The 17,155-nt window shown below is 46.4% G+C and overlaps 1 protein-coding gene across 8 annotated transcripts in view; it reads left to right on the forward strand.

The window, feature by feature from the left end:
* Positions 1-1,929: 1,929 nt before the first annotated feature.
* The window catches only part of LOC110503266 (protein-tyrosine sulfotransferase 1), a 68,620-nt gene continuing 53,394 nt past the window's right edge, over positions 1,930-17,155 (forward strand). For 4 of the 8 annotated variants that reach the window (XM_090218971.1, XM_090218972.1, XM_036961183.2 and 1 more), the window contains exons 1-2: positions 2,007-2,341; positions 9,668-9,749. The gene's annotated coding sequence lies outside the window, so the exon portion shown is untranslated. Of the gene's footprint in view, positions 2,342-9,667; positions 9,750-17,155 lie in introns of all 8 variants that reach the window. The other 4 variants (XM_090218970.1, XM_036961185.2, XM_036961182.2 and 1 more) reach the window with 2 other exon arrangements.

The raw sequence follows: 17,155 nt of genomic DNA on the forward strand, positions 1-17,155 counted from the left end.
TTATATCCATGTTTTTCATTTTAAAAGGCTAGTTGTGTCATGAATCCCGCTTCCTGAGTCTGTGTTTGCCTGTGTTTCTGTCCTGGAGTGTGTTTCCGGTGTCCTGGAACGCACCCTGTCTGGTTGCCGGGCGAATTAGCTTGTTGAGAGATCGATGTTCACCCGCACCTGTATCCCATCAGTAATCTGCACACCTGTCCTGATCATCACCTCTCCCCTTCAAAAGCTCTGACCTGACATCCATTCCCTGCCGGATCGTTAGCCACAGTATGTTGTGCCAGAGTATCAGCCTTAAGTTGGATAGAATTTGTTTTGTTGTTTGTTACGTATTGCTTGCCTTGAACTTACCTCTGTTTGTTCTGTCTTCAGTTACTCACCCGGATCATTTACCCCATTCCCGCCTGGTCGTCAGAGGATTCCGCTTCCCCATTGGATCCACCTATTTACTCCCATCAACTCACCACCGCTACCCGCTACACCACCTGGATATATCTACCCATTCACATTCACTTGTAAATAAATACTCACCTTCTTCCTACTCTCCTTGTCCTGGTCTGCTTCTGGGTTCGATTTTGAAGAATCGTGACAAGTTGATCATTAGCCGGGATGCTGGCCTTCGAGGCAGAGTTCCTCTGTCCAGTCTCAATGTCAACAGTGAAGAGGCGACTCCAGGATGCTGGCCTTCGAGGCAGAGTTCCTCTGTCCAGTCTCGATGTCAACAGTGAAGCGGCGACTCCGGGATGCTGGCCTTCGAGGCAGAGTTCCTCTGTCCAGTCTCGATGTCAACAGTGAAGAGGCGACTCCAGGGATGCTGAGGTGCCACCGATCTCCTACTAACTGTTTCTATATCCATGTTTTTCAGATAGAGAGAAACAAAACCTAAAGGGAATGTATAACTAGAGAGGCTGTTGACAACAGACAGACTCAAGTCTCTGGCCACTTAAATAAACAGATGAATTAGACGGATCACTAGTCACTTTAAATAACGTCACTGTAATAATGTTTACAGAGGTATCACTAGTCACTTTAAATAACGTCACTGTAATAATGTTTACAGAGGTATCACTAGTCACTTTAAATAACGTCACTGTAATAATGTTTACAGAGGTATCACTAGTCACTTTAAATAATGTCACTGTAACAATGTTTACATAGAGGTATCACTAGTCACTTTAAATAACGTCACTGTAATAATGTTTACATGGAGGTATCACTAGTCACTTTAAATAATGCACTTTAATAATGTTCACATACCCTGCATTCCTCATCTCATATGTATATACTGTATTCTATACCATCTACTGCATCTTGCCATCTGGCCATCGCTCATCCATATATTTATATGTACATATTCTTATTCACCCTTTACATTTGTGTGCGTTTGTGTGTATTAGGTAGTTGTTGTGAATTTGTTAGATTACTTGTTAGATAATACTGCATAGTCGGAACTAGAAGCACCGGCATTTCGCTACACTCGCATTAACATCTGCTAACCATGTGACCAATAAAATTGGATTTGATTCGATTTGAACTGGACACCTAAACCTGGTAAATCAATCAGCTGTGTTGAGATGTATCCTATTATACACTGTGGTTGATTACCTATTTAATTCACTTGATTAAAATGTCCAAATGGATTAAAACTCAAAATTATCTCAGATTCTATTGTGTGAATATGCAAACGTGCTTATTTGCCAGGAAGCAAATGTGTGGACATCTGTAGCCTATAATGAGACTGACAGATACAAAGTACTCTTCATTGGAAGAGTAAATCAATTTGTATTGATCAAAATACTGTCAGCTTTTATAACGCTACAATATTTTGCTGTGAGCTGTTGCGCAAATATTTGAAATGTAGTTCCTGTCTCTTTAAAAACATTGGTAGATTCTAATCCCGCCCTTCAAAGCTTTCAACCAACCCTCTGCCATGAGACATTATGATTTGTCTTCTGCAGGCGGTCCAATCGCAAACCGGCTTTCAATTACAGGGCACCGTTCATTATCCTAATTTCGTTGCAAAATGTTTCTTAAACGGAAGCAAACTGAACGAAAACGAGGAAGAACCTAACTGAATTAGTCCAATAGAAACTCTCGTTTTCGTTGTAAAAACGCAACTGTTTTACAACTGTGTGGACGAATGATTACACCACCGTCTCGTAAAGCAGGGGATACGCGTTTGCAGCGATACAACTGAAGAGAAAGCAGTACCAAGTATTATCGTGCGTCGGATCAGTGGAACAACAGCGAGCAAATAGAACGGAAGGAATGTACCAGCAACGGTGTTGAACTATTAGATCAGCAGCTTGATCAACTGTCTCCGGCGCTGGATCCGCTACATTAGGTGGGTGGTTATATTGTATCTAGTGAAAGATTCCGACAGTGTAGCATAGCAATGCCCTTCTCTTTTCCCCACTTCTCTTCCAGCTTCAGCGGCGCTAACCGCGACTGTCTACCTCTACCTAGTAGGTTTAACCACTACTCATTTTGAGCATTACCCATTCGGAGGTCTTAAAGAAAAGCCGCCGGTCAATGTCCGTGTTTAGCTCCGACATGTTTTAATAGTTGGTGAATCGGTGAAATGCGCTGAAAGCTTGGCATCGTTGTAGAATGTTGTTGGCATCGTTGTAGAACGTTTTTGGCACGTGCCACCCGGTGTATGAAGGCAGAACATGTATCATGCATCTTGGCACAACAATAATCATGATCGGTCAAAAGCCCATTTTCAAATAGACAACTAAATGAATCGAGTGTTGTGTCTCCGTATTGGCAGTTATGTTCTCGTGTTTTAACCAGATACATTTTTCTTCTGCAGCCTATCAGTAATGCTTTTTTTTACATTGAAATGAACAGTAACTGTTGATGTGCGCACAACTAAAACAACACACGTCGTTGTTGATTATTGCCATCTCCTATGTATCTGTAGCGGAGTTTTTTTTTTTTTGTCGACAGAAAACTGACATCGCTACCAGTTAAATTCACGTCGTCAGTCTTTTTACCTTATTGATATTTCCACATCAGATGACATCCTGTCTGTAGACTATTGATGTGGAATACCTACTGGTCAGCACAGCATAGGAAATATTGGACGTAATTATGCAAACGTCATAATGTGTAAACGTGTTCCGAAAGGAAGCCTCCTACACTTGGTCTTCTGGGATTTATTATGTAGCTTAATTAATCAAGACAATATGATGAATCTCGGCAACCAGCCATGAGGTAGGTCTACCTCCCAGATGTTTTGCAATGAGCTACTTGCAGTAAACCACAACTGAAGGGGAATGGGTCTAACACTTAAATACATTAAAAAAAAAATTAAAAAAAATGTATTTCTCATTGCGAACTATTCCTACAGCGGTTGACAAAAACGTATAACTTCTTTGTGTCATGTTGGAAATACATTGTGATGACAGACAGGTTATTTGGCGTATTGTGAATTGTGATGACAGGTTATTTATGCATCAAAGGCTCCTTCAGTTTTCTCTTTATTGGCAATAGCCAAAGACAGAAATAGATAGATAGATATCTATCTATCTATCTATCTATCTATCTATCTATCTATCTATCTATCTATCTATCTATCTATCTATCTATCTATCTATCTATCTATCTATCTATCTATCTGTCTTTGTCTGGTATAGAATATATATTAGTAATATTACATAATGTTTCGAACCCCCTGGCTGTTATAGTAATGTGTGTTTATTCATATTCTGGTGACTCGGTGCCCACAGTCCCGCCACAGCCCGCCCACGGTCCATTAGACTTTGTTCACAGAAATTCCCAAATTACGTTACGCTATAAGAGACCTCTGATTATTCACTGTAAAGGGTTTATTCACATTTTGTCAAATGGAAATGTATGACTTTTTAACCAAATATCCAAGACCAATAATTGATGACCTCTCCATGGCTGTGTTTAGTCAAGCAGCCCAATTCTGATATTGTTTTCCACTAATTATGCTTTTGACCAATCGCATCAGATTTTTTCACAGAATATCTTTTTCCAGAGTTTATCTGATTGGTCAAAGGACCAATTAGTGAAACAACAAATATCAGAATTGGTCTCCCTGTGTAAATGCAGTTGAAATAGCCTTACATGGGGGGGGGGGAAAGTCTGGTTAAATGTGGGATTGCTGCTAGTCTCTGACCCCATGTAGCCTACTATCTCCTGCCGTTGTGCCCTTGATCAAGGCACTTAACCTCCCTCAAAGTAGAATAACAACACTGTTAGGCTACTGTATAAAACCCATGTGGTCAACCCTCCATCTGGAGAGAGATGGGTGTGTCCGTTTTTATCAATGTCCTGTTGAGCAACAGATGTGTTGTGTTAGGCGGGGGGCGGGGGAGGGACGGTGGGCCACCCTTTAATATAAAATATTGCAACATTACAACCAAATACTTTCAATATACAATTTATTCTCTCATTCAATGAATCTGGGATATAAATGGATAAGGTAGATTACTTCAAAAAACAAAGTGCTAGGACATGTTTATCACCTTTTTATATGGCTAAACTATTTAATATTTCAGGGGAGATCTATGCACAGCATGGAAGTTATGTCTATTAGAATTTTTGTTTTGGATTTTGTTGCATTGGCGAAATGACCGTGTTAGACTACTGTTTACTAGAGAGGAATGTCAGCTTTCCCACTGCGCTGTGTACTGTATTTCTCAACAGAGCCGGTGGAAAGAAGACGGCAGTGGCATTAATGCTTATAGCTAAAGAGTTAACGAGCGAGATTACGAGCTATGTTTTCAATTGGCTATATAGTCTAGCCCCCCCTTTTTTAAGTGATTGATCATATATTTTATAACACAATATAAAAAATTCCAGGACTTTTCCAGGGATTTCATGACTGTAAGAACTCTCATTTAACAACCTCATTTGATAACATTCAGGCTTGCGTTTTCTCAAACTGGAACAGTTTCCTCGTACACCGGATTCACAGACCGGATTCTCAAACAGGAACAGTTTCCTCATACACCGGATTCACAGACCGGATTCTCAAACTGGAACAGTCTCCTCGTACACCGAATTCACAGACCGGATTCTCAAACTGGAACAGTCTCCTTCACAGACCGGATTCTCAAACTGGAACAGTCTCCTCGTACACCGAATTCACAGACCGGATTCTCAAACTGGAACAGTCTCCTTCACAGACCGGATTCTCAAACTGGAACAGTCTCCTCGTACACCGGATTCACAGACTTGTGACAACTAAAGTAGAATGAAGCGGAATCAGGACGTGAATGCCCACTCTGCTATTCAGTGCAGATCTAGCTTTGTTTAACCTTTGACGCTGTGTGTGAATCCGGGCCGGTGATAGGCCACTTTGTTTTATATAGAGGAGCCGGGTACGCAGGTCCCCAAAAAATGTGAATTATGGGCCCAGCTCCGGCTCAAGTCGGCTCATGTCAAGCACTGACCTTTCTAGGATGCACCCTCAGTTGTTTTCCTGTGGCTGTTTGTCTGAGCTCTGTGCTACTCTGCTTCCGCAGCTGCAGGGGGTGATTGATAATGGCAGGGCCTGGCTGTGTCTCAGGGAGAGTTGGGATATGCAAAAAAAAAAAAACATTTCCAATGTAAATTATTGACAAATATAAACCCCCACCAGAGTACTACTATTCTTCCCTGCACTAGTATTGACCAGGAAGTAGCGCACCGCTAGTATTGACCAGGAAGTAGCGCACCGCTAGTATTGACCAGGAAGTAGCGCACCCCTAGAAAAACCATGACCAGGAAGTAGCGCACCGCTAGTATTGACCAGGAAGTAGCGCACTGCTAGTATTGACCAGGAAGTAGCGCACCGCTAGTATTGACCAGGAAGTAGCGCACCGCTAGTATTGACCAGGAAGTAGCGCACCGCTAGTATTGACCAGGAAGTAGCGCACCGCTAGTATTGACCAGGAAGTAGCTCACCGCTAGTATTGACCAGGAAGTAGCGCACCGCTAGTATTGACCAGGAAGTAGCGCACCGCTAGTATTGACCAGGAAGTAGCGCACCGCTAGTATTGACCAGGAAGTAGCGCACCGCTAGTATTGACCAGGAAGTAGCGCACCGCTAGTATTGACCAGGAAGTAGCGCACCGCTAGTATTGACCAGGAAGTAGCGCACCCCTAGAAAAACCATGACCAGGAAGTAGCGCACCCCTAGAAAAACCATGACCAGGAAGTAGCGCACCGCTAGTATTGACCAGGAAGTAGCGCACCGCTAGTATTGACCAGGAAGTAGCGCACCGCTAGTATTGACCAGGAAGTAGCTCACCGCTAGTATTGACCAGGAAGTAGCGCACCGCTAGTATTGACCAGGAAGTAGCGCACCGCTAGTATTGACCAGGAAGTAGCGCACCCCTAGAAAAACCATGACCAGGAAGTAGCGCACCCCTAGAAAAACCATGACCAGGAAGTAGCGCACCGCTAGTATTGACCAGGAAGTAGCGCACTGCTAGTATTGACCAGGAAGTAGCGCACCGCTAGTATTGACCAGGAAGTAGCGCACCGCTAGTATTGACCAGGAAGTAGAGCACCGCTAGTATTGACCAGGAAGTAGCTCACCGCTAGTATTGACCAGGAAGTAGCGCACCGCTAGTATTGACCAGGAAGTAGCGCACCGCTAGTATTGACCAGGAAGTAGCGCACCGCTAGTATTGACCAGGAAGTAGCGCACCGCTAGTATTGACCAGGAAGTAGCGCACCCCTAGAAAAACCATGACCAGGAAGTAGCGCACCCCTAGAAAAACCATGACCAGGAAGTAGCGCACCAAATTGGGTGCCATTTGGAACGCAGAAGTCTTTGGTTTTTCTCATTTCCTGGTTTGGGAAGTCCGTATCACCCCTTTTGCTGCTAACAGATGATATGATCATGTTTATTTTGTACACCGTTTAGGTAAATACCTTCTCTTAGCTACCTGCCCACGGCTGTGTGTTCATCCTGTTAGTTGGCTAACATCACTAATATGCCTTATGATGTCCGCCCACGCTGATGCATCCAGGCTGACCGTGCATCATCCTCCTGTTCATTGGCAGGTTAATATCATGTCTGTTGTACTCTCATGTATTCAAGCCATTGAGTTTTTACTGATTTGTAGGTTTTGTTATGTAGGCTAATGCATTGTGATTCATAGACCGTAGATCAGTTCTACGCTGTGATTATTCCCCAGGCTCAGAGTGTGATGTGTTGTTGCATTGTCTACCTTTTATTGCTCAGGGAAGGTGCAGCATGCGGACAGACCTTCACATGAGTGGATTCAGTTATTTCAGCCACACCTGTTGCTGACAGGTGTATAAAATCAGAGCACACAGCCATGCAATCTCCATAGACAAACATTGGCAGTAGAGCCTCTAGGTTTCTTCCTACGTTCTGGCCTTTTTTTCTAGGGAGTTTTTACTAGCCACTGTGCTTCTACACCTGCATGGCTTGCTGTTTGGGGTTTTAGGCTGGGCTTCTGTACAGCACTTTGTGACATCAGCTGATGTAAGATTGAATGGCCTTAACTGAGGAGCTCAGTGAATTTCTTTTAAAAATTCAACGTGGCACCGTCATAGGATGCTAACTTTCCAACAAGTCAGTTTGTCAAAATTTCTGCCCTACTAGAGCTGCCCAGGTCAACTGGTGCTGTTATTGTGAAATGGAGCAACAACGGCTCAGCCGCGAAGTGGTAGGCCACACAAGCTCACAGAACCGGACCGCCGAGTGCTAAAGCCTGTAGAAAGTAACAAATGGTCTGTCCTCGGTTGCAACACTCACTACCGAGTTCCAAACTGCATCTGGAAGGAACATCGGCACAATAACTGTTAGTCGGGAGCTTAATGAAATGGGTTTCCGTGGCCGAGCAGCCTCACACAAGCCTAAGATCACCATGCGCAATAGCCAAGCGTCGGCTGGAGTGGTGTAAAGCAGTGGAAAGGCTATCACGCATCGCCATCTGGCAGTCCGACGGACTAATCTGGGTTTGGTGGATGCTAGGAGAACACTACCTGCCTAAATGCATAGTGCCAACTGTAAAGTTTGGTGGAGGAGGAATAATGGTTTGGAGTTGTTTTCATGGTTCGGGCTAGGCCCCTTAGTTCAAGTGAAGGGAAATCTTAACGCTACAGCATACAAGGACATTCTAGACGATTCTGTGCTTTCAACTTTGTGGTAACAGTTTTCGGAAGGCCCTTTCCAGTTTCAGCATGACAATGCCTCCGTGCACAAAGCGAGGTCCATACAAAATGGTTTGTTGAGATCGGTGTGTAAGAACTTGACTGGCCTGCACAGAACCCTGACCTCAACCCCATCGAACACCTTTGGGATGAATTGGAACACACGACTGCTGGCCAGGCCTAATCACCCAACATCAGCCTGACTAATGCTCTTATGGCTGAATGGAAGCAATTCCCCACAGCAATGTTCCAACATCTAGTGGAAAGCCTTCCCAGAAGAGTGGAGGCTGTTGTAGCAGCAATGGGGGACCAACTCCATATTAATGCCCAAGACGAGCAGGTGTCTTTTGGCCATGTAGTGTATCTAAACGTGTCCAACCCAATATGTTCTCTGCCACCTCATTGAGTTTTAAGCTGTCAGGCTTGGTTGACTCCCTGCCTGGCTGGCTTTCGGTCTGCCGGTCTGCCTGGCTGGCTTTCGGTCTGCCTGGCTGGCTTTCGGTCTGCCGGTCTGCCTGGCTGGCTTTCGGTCTGCCTGGCTGGCTTTCGGTCTGCCGGTCTGCCTGGCTGGCTTTTGGTCTGCCGGTCTGCCTGCCTGCCTGTCGGTCTGCCAGCCTGCCTGCCTGCGTGGTTGTGACGAAAGGAGGGCAAGTTGGCTCTGGACTCTGTTATAGAGGAAGAGGAAATAACATATCTAGAAGGTATAAATGTGATTTATACCATATACACTCTTCATTATCGTGCTGATACTGTAGAATTGAAAGCAGCTGAATCTCAGACTAGGCTAAAGCTTTAGGCCATGGCTCCGTCCTCCCTAAGATTGAACTGGTTCCCTTCTCTGATTTTTGAAAGGAAATGACTGGTACACATTCCACGTATAGTGGAAACTCCCTCTAGCTAGCCCCTGCCTCTACCAGTCTAATACTTTTACATTGGTTTTGAAGTAATGAACAAGTGTACATTTCAGGAGAGAGGAGATATTATTGGGATGCACCCGCTAAGTTTAGTTTCCCTAGCTGGTGAATATTGTGTCTGGTTAGATGTTAATATCCTCTTCCATCTTGATAAAAGAGAGACTGTTGTAACATGAGTGTCAGTTAGGAATTTTCCTCTTCAGGCCCAAATTTTAGGTGGCTCCTCCTCTTCCTATGGTCTGGCTATTGATTGGCATGGAAATGAGGGCCTGTTTTTAGATGGAACAGAATGGAGGGCCTCCCAGGCAGCTGTGTCCCGGATGGACTTGTGGATGATGTGGCAATACCGTATTGATCTCTCGCTCTCTCTAGCGCTCTCTCTCAATATCCATCCATCCCTCTCTCTCTCTCTCTCTCTCTCTCAATTTCCATCCCCCCTCTCTCTCTCTCTCTCTCAATTTCCATCCCCCTCTCTCTCTCTCCCTCTCAATGTCCATCCCCCTCTCTCTCTCTCCCTCTCAATGTCCATCCCCCCTCTCTCTCTCTCCCTCTCAATGTCCATCCCCCCTCTCTCTCTCTTTCTCTTTCTCTTCTCTCTCATTTACCAGTGATGTCAGAGTGTTTTAAACCCTGGACTTTCCACCCAGCAGCATGATAACCACCGAAAGAGTTCAGCTAATCAGTTCCCAGGTTAGAAAACTGCACAACACACAGGGAGGCTTTAAACAGCATGCGGTCTTCCTCCCTCTCAGCTGCTGACTGACTGATCATCCTGTTTGAATGGTGCAGCATCGCTCTCTCTCCCTATCCAGGATACCTAAATGAACGTGATGATGATTAATGTTGTTGGTGTGACAGTTGCAGAGAGAGAAGAGCGCACTAGAGAGCGAAGCACCAATTAATTTGTACGTTTACATGCTAATGAATAGTGTGTAGCCGAGCAGGGTGCATCGTGGGATGTTGTTCGGTACCCGTTGGCTCTGCTCTTGTGGTTGATTAGGAATGACCCAGACTGGCTGGTAGCTGCTAGGTGTAGGGTTATCTACCCACATGATCTCTACCTACGCTAGGTAGTGTAGTCTTTATAGTCAGTGTAGGCTGATCTACCCACGCTAGGTAGTGTAGTCTTTATAGTCAGTGTAGGCTGATCTACCCACGCTAGGCTGTGTAGTCTTTATAGTCAGTGTAGGCTGATCTACCCACGCTAGGTAGTGTAGTCTTTATAGTCAGTGTAGGGTGATCTACCCACGCTAGGCTGTGTAGTCTTTATAGTCAGTGTAGGCTGATCTACCCACATGATGTGGAAGTTTCCATCAGTACAAGTGTTAGTGGAGTTTGAGAAACATCTCTATATTCCACAGTTCAAGTGTCTCTTGGGTTTTGAGTTGGTTTCTGAAATTGGGCCTTCCTCCCGCCCTCCGCATCACTCAGTCAGTTGGAATAGAGAGGAAAGTTGTTGTCATGGCACCACTTCTTCCAGTAATGGTTTCTACTGGAGGACTGACTGACCTTTCCCGGGAGATGGCAGGCCTGATGCTATTGCCTCCATTTAAAAAAAATAAAAAAATAAATGGAAATGGTTTGTAAAATGATCCCTGAATGCCATGTATGTTACAGCCTTCCAGGTCCCTGGGAGAGACGCAAGGGGCCAAGATGACATTTCACATCTTTTAAACCGTAACTACGGGGTCATTTGCAGCTTCTAGTGTAAAGCTTAAATGTCAACCAAAGCGTCCCAAAGCCGTTGACTGGAATTATGCGGAACTGAGTTTAAATGTAACCAATCGGAGAACAAGTTGTCTGGGAAAGACCGTTGACTAGAATTATGCGGAACTGAGTTTAAATGTAACCAATCGGAGAACAAGTTGTCTGGAAAAGACGGTTGACTAGAATTATGCGGAACTGAGTTTAAATGTAACCAATCGGAGAACAAGTTGTCTGGAAAAGACGGTTGACTGGAATTATGCGGAACTGAGTTTAAATGTAACCAATCGGAGAACAAGTTGTCTGGGTAAGACCGTTGACTAGAATTATGTTGAAAAACCAAATATTAATACTAGAAACTGACCTCCAAATCGAATGTTCAAGGTCACATGCAGATGTTAATGGTCACATACACATGGTTAGCAGATGTTAATGTGAGTGTAGTGAAATGCTTGTGCTTCTAGTTCCCAACAGTGCAGTAATATCTAACAAGTAATCTAACAATTCCCGAACAACTACCTAATACACACACGCATCTAAAGGGATGGATTAAGAATATATAAATATATGGATGAGCGATGACCGAGCGGCATAGGCAAGATGCTATAAGATGCATTACTCATCTCATATGTATATACTGTAAGATGCATTATATGAAGTGGCATTGTTTAAAGTGACTAGTGACTCTCAATGTAGACAGCAGCCTGCCTCTCTGTGTTATTGACAGCTTTTTAACAGTCTGATGGCCTTGAGATAGAAGCTGTTTTTCAGTCCCTCGGTCCCTAGCTTTGATGCACCTGTACTGACCTCGCCTTCTGGATGATAGCGGTGTGAACAGGCAGTGGCTCGGGTGGTTGTTGTCCTTGATGATCTTTATGGCTTTCCTGTGACGTCGGGTGCTTTGAATAGGGCTGTGTCTCAAATGGCATGTTTTTCCCCTATAAAGTAGTGCACGATATAGGGCTCTGGTCTAAAGTAGTGCACTATATAGGGAATAGGGTTCTATAGGGCCCTGGTCTAAAGTAGTGCACTATATAGGGAATAGGGCCCTGGTCTAAAGTAGTGCACTATATAGGGAATAGGGCTCTGGTCTAAAGTAGTGCACTATATAGGGAATAGGGTTCTATAGGGCTCTGGTCTAAAGTAGTGCACTATATAGGGAATAGGGTTCTGTATGCCCCTGGTCTAAAGTAGTGCACTATTTAGAGAGTAGGATTCTATATGGCCATGGTCTAAAGTAGTGCACTATATAGGGAATAGGGTGTCATTTGGGATGCTGACTTAGAGTGGTGCTCTCTCACAAAATGTCATGCATGTTACCTGTTGGGTCAAAGGTCAGTCCCAGGCTAATCGCCGGCCACAGTTGCATTGCTTTCTGCATCTAAGGAGACGTCTCAAATGGCACCCTATTACTAATCCCTTTGTAGTGTACAACATTTGACCAGGGAACATATTGGAATAAAGTCATGCACTATGCAGGGAATGACCTGCCATTTGGGACACAGGTTAGCTGTCCTGTAGAAGTGGAAGCATGTGTACCAAATATCTCATTGGAAACCAATACAGATTGGGTCATTTTTCAACACAGAGATGGACCCTTGGCAGGAACTTAGTGCTGCTGCGGGTAAATTGATAGTTTCTCTGTTTGGCGTAGTCGATCTGTTGTTTTATTTGCAGTCTTAAGTCTTTTATGAAAAGCGCCGATCTCGTCAATGATTAATTTCTGAACAAGGTTTTCACGTTTCTACCAAAAGCTGAATAATATGCAGAAGGTATAGGCGGAGTGTCAAGGTGCCGTGGCGATGTGGCGGCCTAGTTGGAGGTTTCCGTGGCGGCCTAGTCGAGGTTTCCGTGGCGGCCTAGTCGAGGTTTCCGTGGCGGCCTAGTCGAGGTTTCCGTGGCGGCCTAGTCGAGGTTTCCGTGGCGGCCTAGTCGGAGGTTTCCGTGGCGGCCTAGTCGGAGGTTTCCGTGGTGGCCTAGTCAGAGGGTGCCGTGGCGGCCTAGTCGGAGGGTCCCGTGGCGGCCTAGTCGAGGTTTCCGTGGCGGCCTATTTGAGGGTGCCGTGGCGGCCTATTTGAGGGTGCCGTGGCGGCCTAGTCGAGGGTGCCGTGGCGGCCTAGTCGAGGGTGCCCGTGGCGGCCTAGTCGAGGCTGCCCGTGGCGGCCTAGTCGGAGGTTTCCGTGGCGGCCTAGTTGGAGGTTTCCGTGGCGGCCTAGTCGGAGGTTTCCGTGGCGGCCTAGTCGAGGGTTTCCGTGGCGGCCTAGTCGAGGGTGCCCGTGGCGGCCTAGTCGAGGGTGCCCGTGGCGGCCTAGTTGAGGGTGCCCGTGGCGGCCTAGTCGAGGGTGCCCGTGGCGGCCTAGTCGAGGGTGCCCGTGGCGGCCTAGTCGGAGGGTGCCCGTGGCGGCCTAGTCGGAGGGTGCCCGTGGCGGCCTAGTCGGAGGGTGCCCGTGGCGGCCTAGTCGGAGGGTGCCCGTGGCGGCCTAGTCGGAGGGTGCCCGTGGCGGCCTAGTCGGAGGGTGCCCGTGGCGGCCTAGTCGGAGGGTGCCCGTGGCGGCCTAGTCGGAGGGTGCCCGTGGCGGCCTAGTCGGAGGGTGCCCGTGGCGGCCTAGTCGGAGGGTGCCCGTGGCGGCCTAGTCGGAGGGTGCCCGTGGCGGCCTAGTCGGAGGGTGCCCGTGGCGGCCTAGTCGGAGGGTGCCGTGGCGGCCTAGTCGGAGGGTGCCCGTGGCGGCCTAGTCGGAGGGTGCCCGTGGCGGCCTAGTCGGAGGGTGCCCGTGGCGGCCTAGTCGGAGGGTGCCCGTGGCGGCCTAGTCGGAGGGTGCCCGTGGCGGCCTAGTCGGAGGGTGCCCGTGGCGGCCTAGTCGGAGGGTGCCCGTGGCGGCCTAGTCGGAGGGTGCCGTGGCGGCCTAGTCGGAGGGTGCCGTGGCGGCCCCAACAGGATCTTTATTGAGTTTAGAATATGGTACTTCAGTGAGAAATCATGACCGTGTGTTTTCACTTACAGTTTGGGTTCATTTAGTATTTATTTTTTAACTGTTTCTGATCAAACTGATCTGTTGAATGGGTTCATCTTTCCTAATTCCCCTTCGAATTAAAAAAAAAAACCCCACAGAACTCAATCGGAGCAGCTTTTCCTGTTAGATTTGTGTTTCTCCATCTCTGAATTCCTGTATTATGAGCTACTGGCAGGAAGGAGCACATTAATCATTGAAGAAAAAAACCAAAACAAAGGAAAACCATGTTCATATCAAGCCTTCAGTGACAGACCTGAGTAGTAACGCATGATGAATAGCCAAGCAGTGGACCGTGAGAGCAAGCCTCTCCCAGTCCAACAATGCTTTTCTTCATTCCCCCCCTCTTCATCCCTCCCCCCCTTCATCCCTCCCCATCGTCCGCCCCCCCCTTCATCCCTCCCCATCGTCCGCCCCCCCCCTTCATCCCTCCCCATCGTCCGCCCCCCCTTCATCCCCCCCCCTTCATCCCTCCCCATCGTCCGCCCCCCCTTCATCCCCCTTCATCCCTCCCCATCGTCCGCCCCCCCTTCATCCCTCCCCATCGTCCGCCCCCCCTTCATCCCTCCCCATCGTCCGCCCCCCCTTCATCCCTCCCCATCGTCCGCCCCCCCCTTCACCCCTCCCCATCGTCCGCCCCCCCTTCATCCCTCCCCATTGGGCAAAGAAGACCCTTTTTAAGTTCAGTTCTTGTCCATCAAGGTAGATCATGGCAGGGCCTTAGTGTTGGAGGCTCCAACCTTGTTACACACACACACACACACCTCCTCCCTTGTTATTAAGTGTTGAAGTGGTGGTCTGGTTTCCACATGGTCCCGTAGAGAATGTCAACCCTTGTTCACAGATCAAAGAGATCTCCATAGGAGGATACAGTATCTATAACAGGAAAAAGCCTCATTCCTTGCTTCAGCTCGGTCTCAGCCAGGTGAAACCGGAAACCAGTCTGCCTGCTGCTGAAGCTCGACCGCTGTAGTTGTAATTCAGACCAGTGACTTTGAGCTTTCAGAATTGTTCCAACCTCCTTCTCCTCGAAGTCGAGGAATGGTTGACAGTCAGATTTTTTTTTTCCATGGCTGCGTCTCAAGTGGCACCCTATTCCTTTTATATTTAGTACACAACTTTTGACCACCTATTCTGGGCCGGAAGAGAACTTTAGACAAGCCTACCGTGGGAAAGGAGACTGGAATGCCATAAAAAAACAGACGTCGGCCTTCTATTATATTCTTCAAATAGCCACCTTTTGCCTTGATGACAGCTTTGCACAGTCTTGGCATTCTCTCAACCAGCTTCACCTGAATGCTTTTCCAACAGTCTTGAAGGAGTTCCCACATATGCTGAGCACTTGTTGGCTGATTTTCTTTCACTGGTCCGACTCATTCCAAACCATCTCAATTGGGTTGAGGTCAGGTGATTGTGGAGACCAGGTCATCTGATGCAGCACTCCATCACTCTCCTCCTTGGTGAAATAGCCCTTACACAGCCTGGAGGTGTGTTGGGTCATTGTCCTGTTGAAAAACAAATTATATTCCCACTAAGCCCAAACCAGATGGGATGGCGTATCGCTGCAGAATGCTGTGGTAGCCATGCTGGTTAAGTGTGCATTGAATTCTAAATAAATCACTAACGGTGTCAACAGCATAGCACGCCCACACCATCACACCTCCTCCTCCATGCTTTACGGTGGGAAATACATGCAGAGATCATCCGTTCACCCACACCGCTTCTCACAAAGACACGGCGGTTGGAACCAAAAATCTTTAATTTGGACTCCCGACCAAAGGACAAGTTTCCACCAGTCTAATGTCCATTGCTCGTGTTTCTTGGCCCAAGCAAGTCTCTTCTTATTGGTGGCCTTTAAGTAGTGGTTTCTTTGCAGCAATTTGACCATGAAGGCCTGATTCACGCAGTCTCCTCTGAATAGTTGATGTTGAGATTTGTCTCTTACTTGAACTCTGTGAAGCATTTGTCTGAGGCTGGTAACTCTAATGAACTTATCCTCTGCAGCAGAGGTAACTCTGGGTCTTCCATTCCTGTGGCGATCCTCATGAGAGCTAGTTTCATCATATCTCTTGATAGGTTTTGCGATTGCACTTTCAAAGTTCTTAATTTTCTGTATTAACTGACCTTCATGCCTTAATGTAACGATGGACTGTTGTTTCTCTTTGCTTATTTTAGCTGTTCTTGCCATAATATGGACTTGGTCTTTAGCCAAATAGGGCTATCTTCTGTATACCACCCCTACCTTGTCACAAGACAACTGATTGGCTCAAACGCATTAAGAAGGAAAGAAATTCCACAAATTAACTTTTTTAACTAGGCACACCTGTTTAATTGAAATGCATTCCAGGTGACTACCTCACGAAGCTGGTTGAGAGAATGCCAAGAGTGTGCAAAGCTGTCATCAAGACAAAGGGTGGCTACTTTGAAGAATCTCAAATATAAAATATATTTTGATTTAACATTTTATTTTGGTTACTACATAATTCCCATTTGTGTTATTTCGTAGTTTTGATGTCTTCGCTAATTATTCTACAATGTAGAAAATAGTCAAAATAAAGACCGGTACTGTATGTACATGGTATCTTGGGTATAAATAATAAACTTTTTGACTGCTATCATATCGACACTTAATTTCATTGTTATTCCATTATTGCTTCTGTCCTGAATTTCACTATTTATAGTGATGTTTAGGCTACTGATGTTTTCGTCATTTGACCACGCGGTTTCCTGACCGCATGTCTTCCTGACCACATGTTTTCCTGACCACATGTTTTCCTGACCACATGTCTTCCTGACCACATGTCTTCCTGACCACATGTCTTCCTGACCGCATGTCTTCCTGACCGCATGTTTTCCTGACCGCATGTCTTCCTGACCACATGTCTTCCTGACCGCATGTCTTCCTGACCGCATGTCTTCCTGACCGCATGTTTTCCTGACCGCATGTCTTCCTGACCGCATGTCTTCCTGACCGCATGTCTTCCTGACCGCATGTCTTCCTGACCGCATGTCTTCCTGACCGCATGTCTTCCTGACCGCATGTCTTCCTGACCGCATGTCTTCCTGACCGCATGTCTTCCTGACCGCATGTCTTCCTGACCGCATGTCTTCCTGACCGCATGTCTTCCTGACCGCATGTCTTCCTGACCGCATGTCTTCCTGACCGCATGTCTTCCTGACCGCATGTCTTCCTTGTTTTCTTTTATTTTTATTTTGTTGTTCAAAATGTTTTATTTGTTACCGTGTTCTGAAGGCACTGTATTGAACACAAACTGCATATAGCCTACAGTAACACAAACTACATATAGCCTACAGTAACACACTACATATAGCCTACAGTAACACAAACTACATATAGCCTACAGTAACACAAACTGCATATAG

Source organism: Oncorhynchus mykiss, chromosome 24 (assembly GCF_057628025.1).
Source record: "Oncorhynchus mykiss isolate SJ-2025 chromosome 24, ASM5762802v1, whole genome shotgun sequence".
NCBI lineage: Eukaryota > Metazoa > Chordata > Actinopteri > Salmoniformes > Salmonidae > Oncorhynchus > Oncorhynchus mykiss.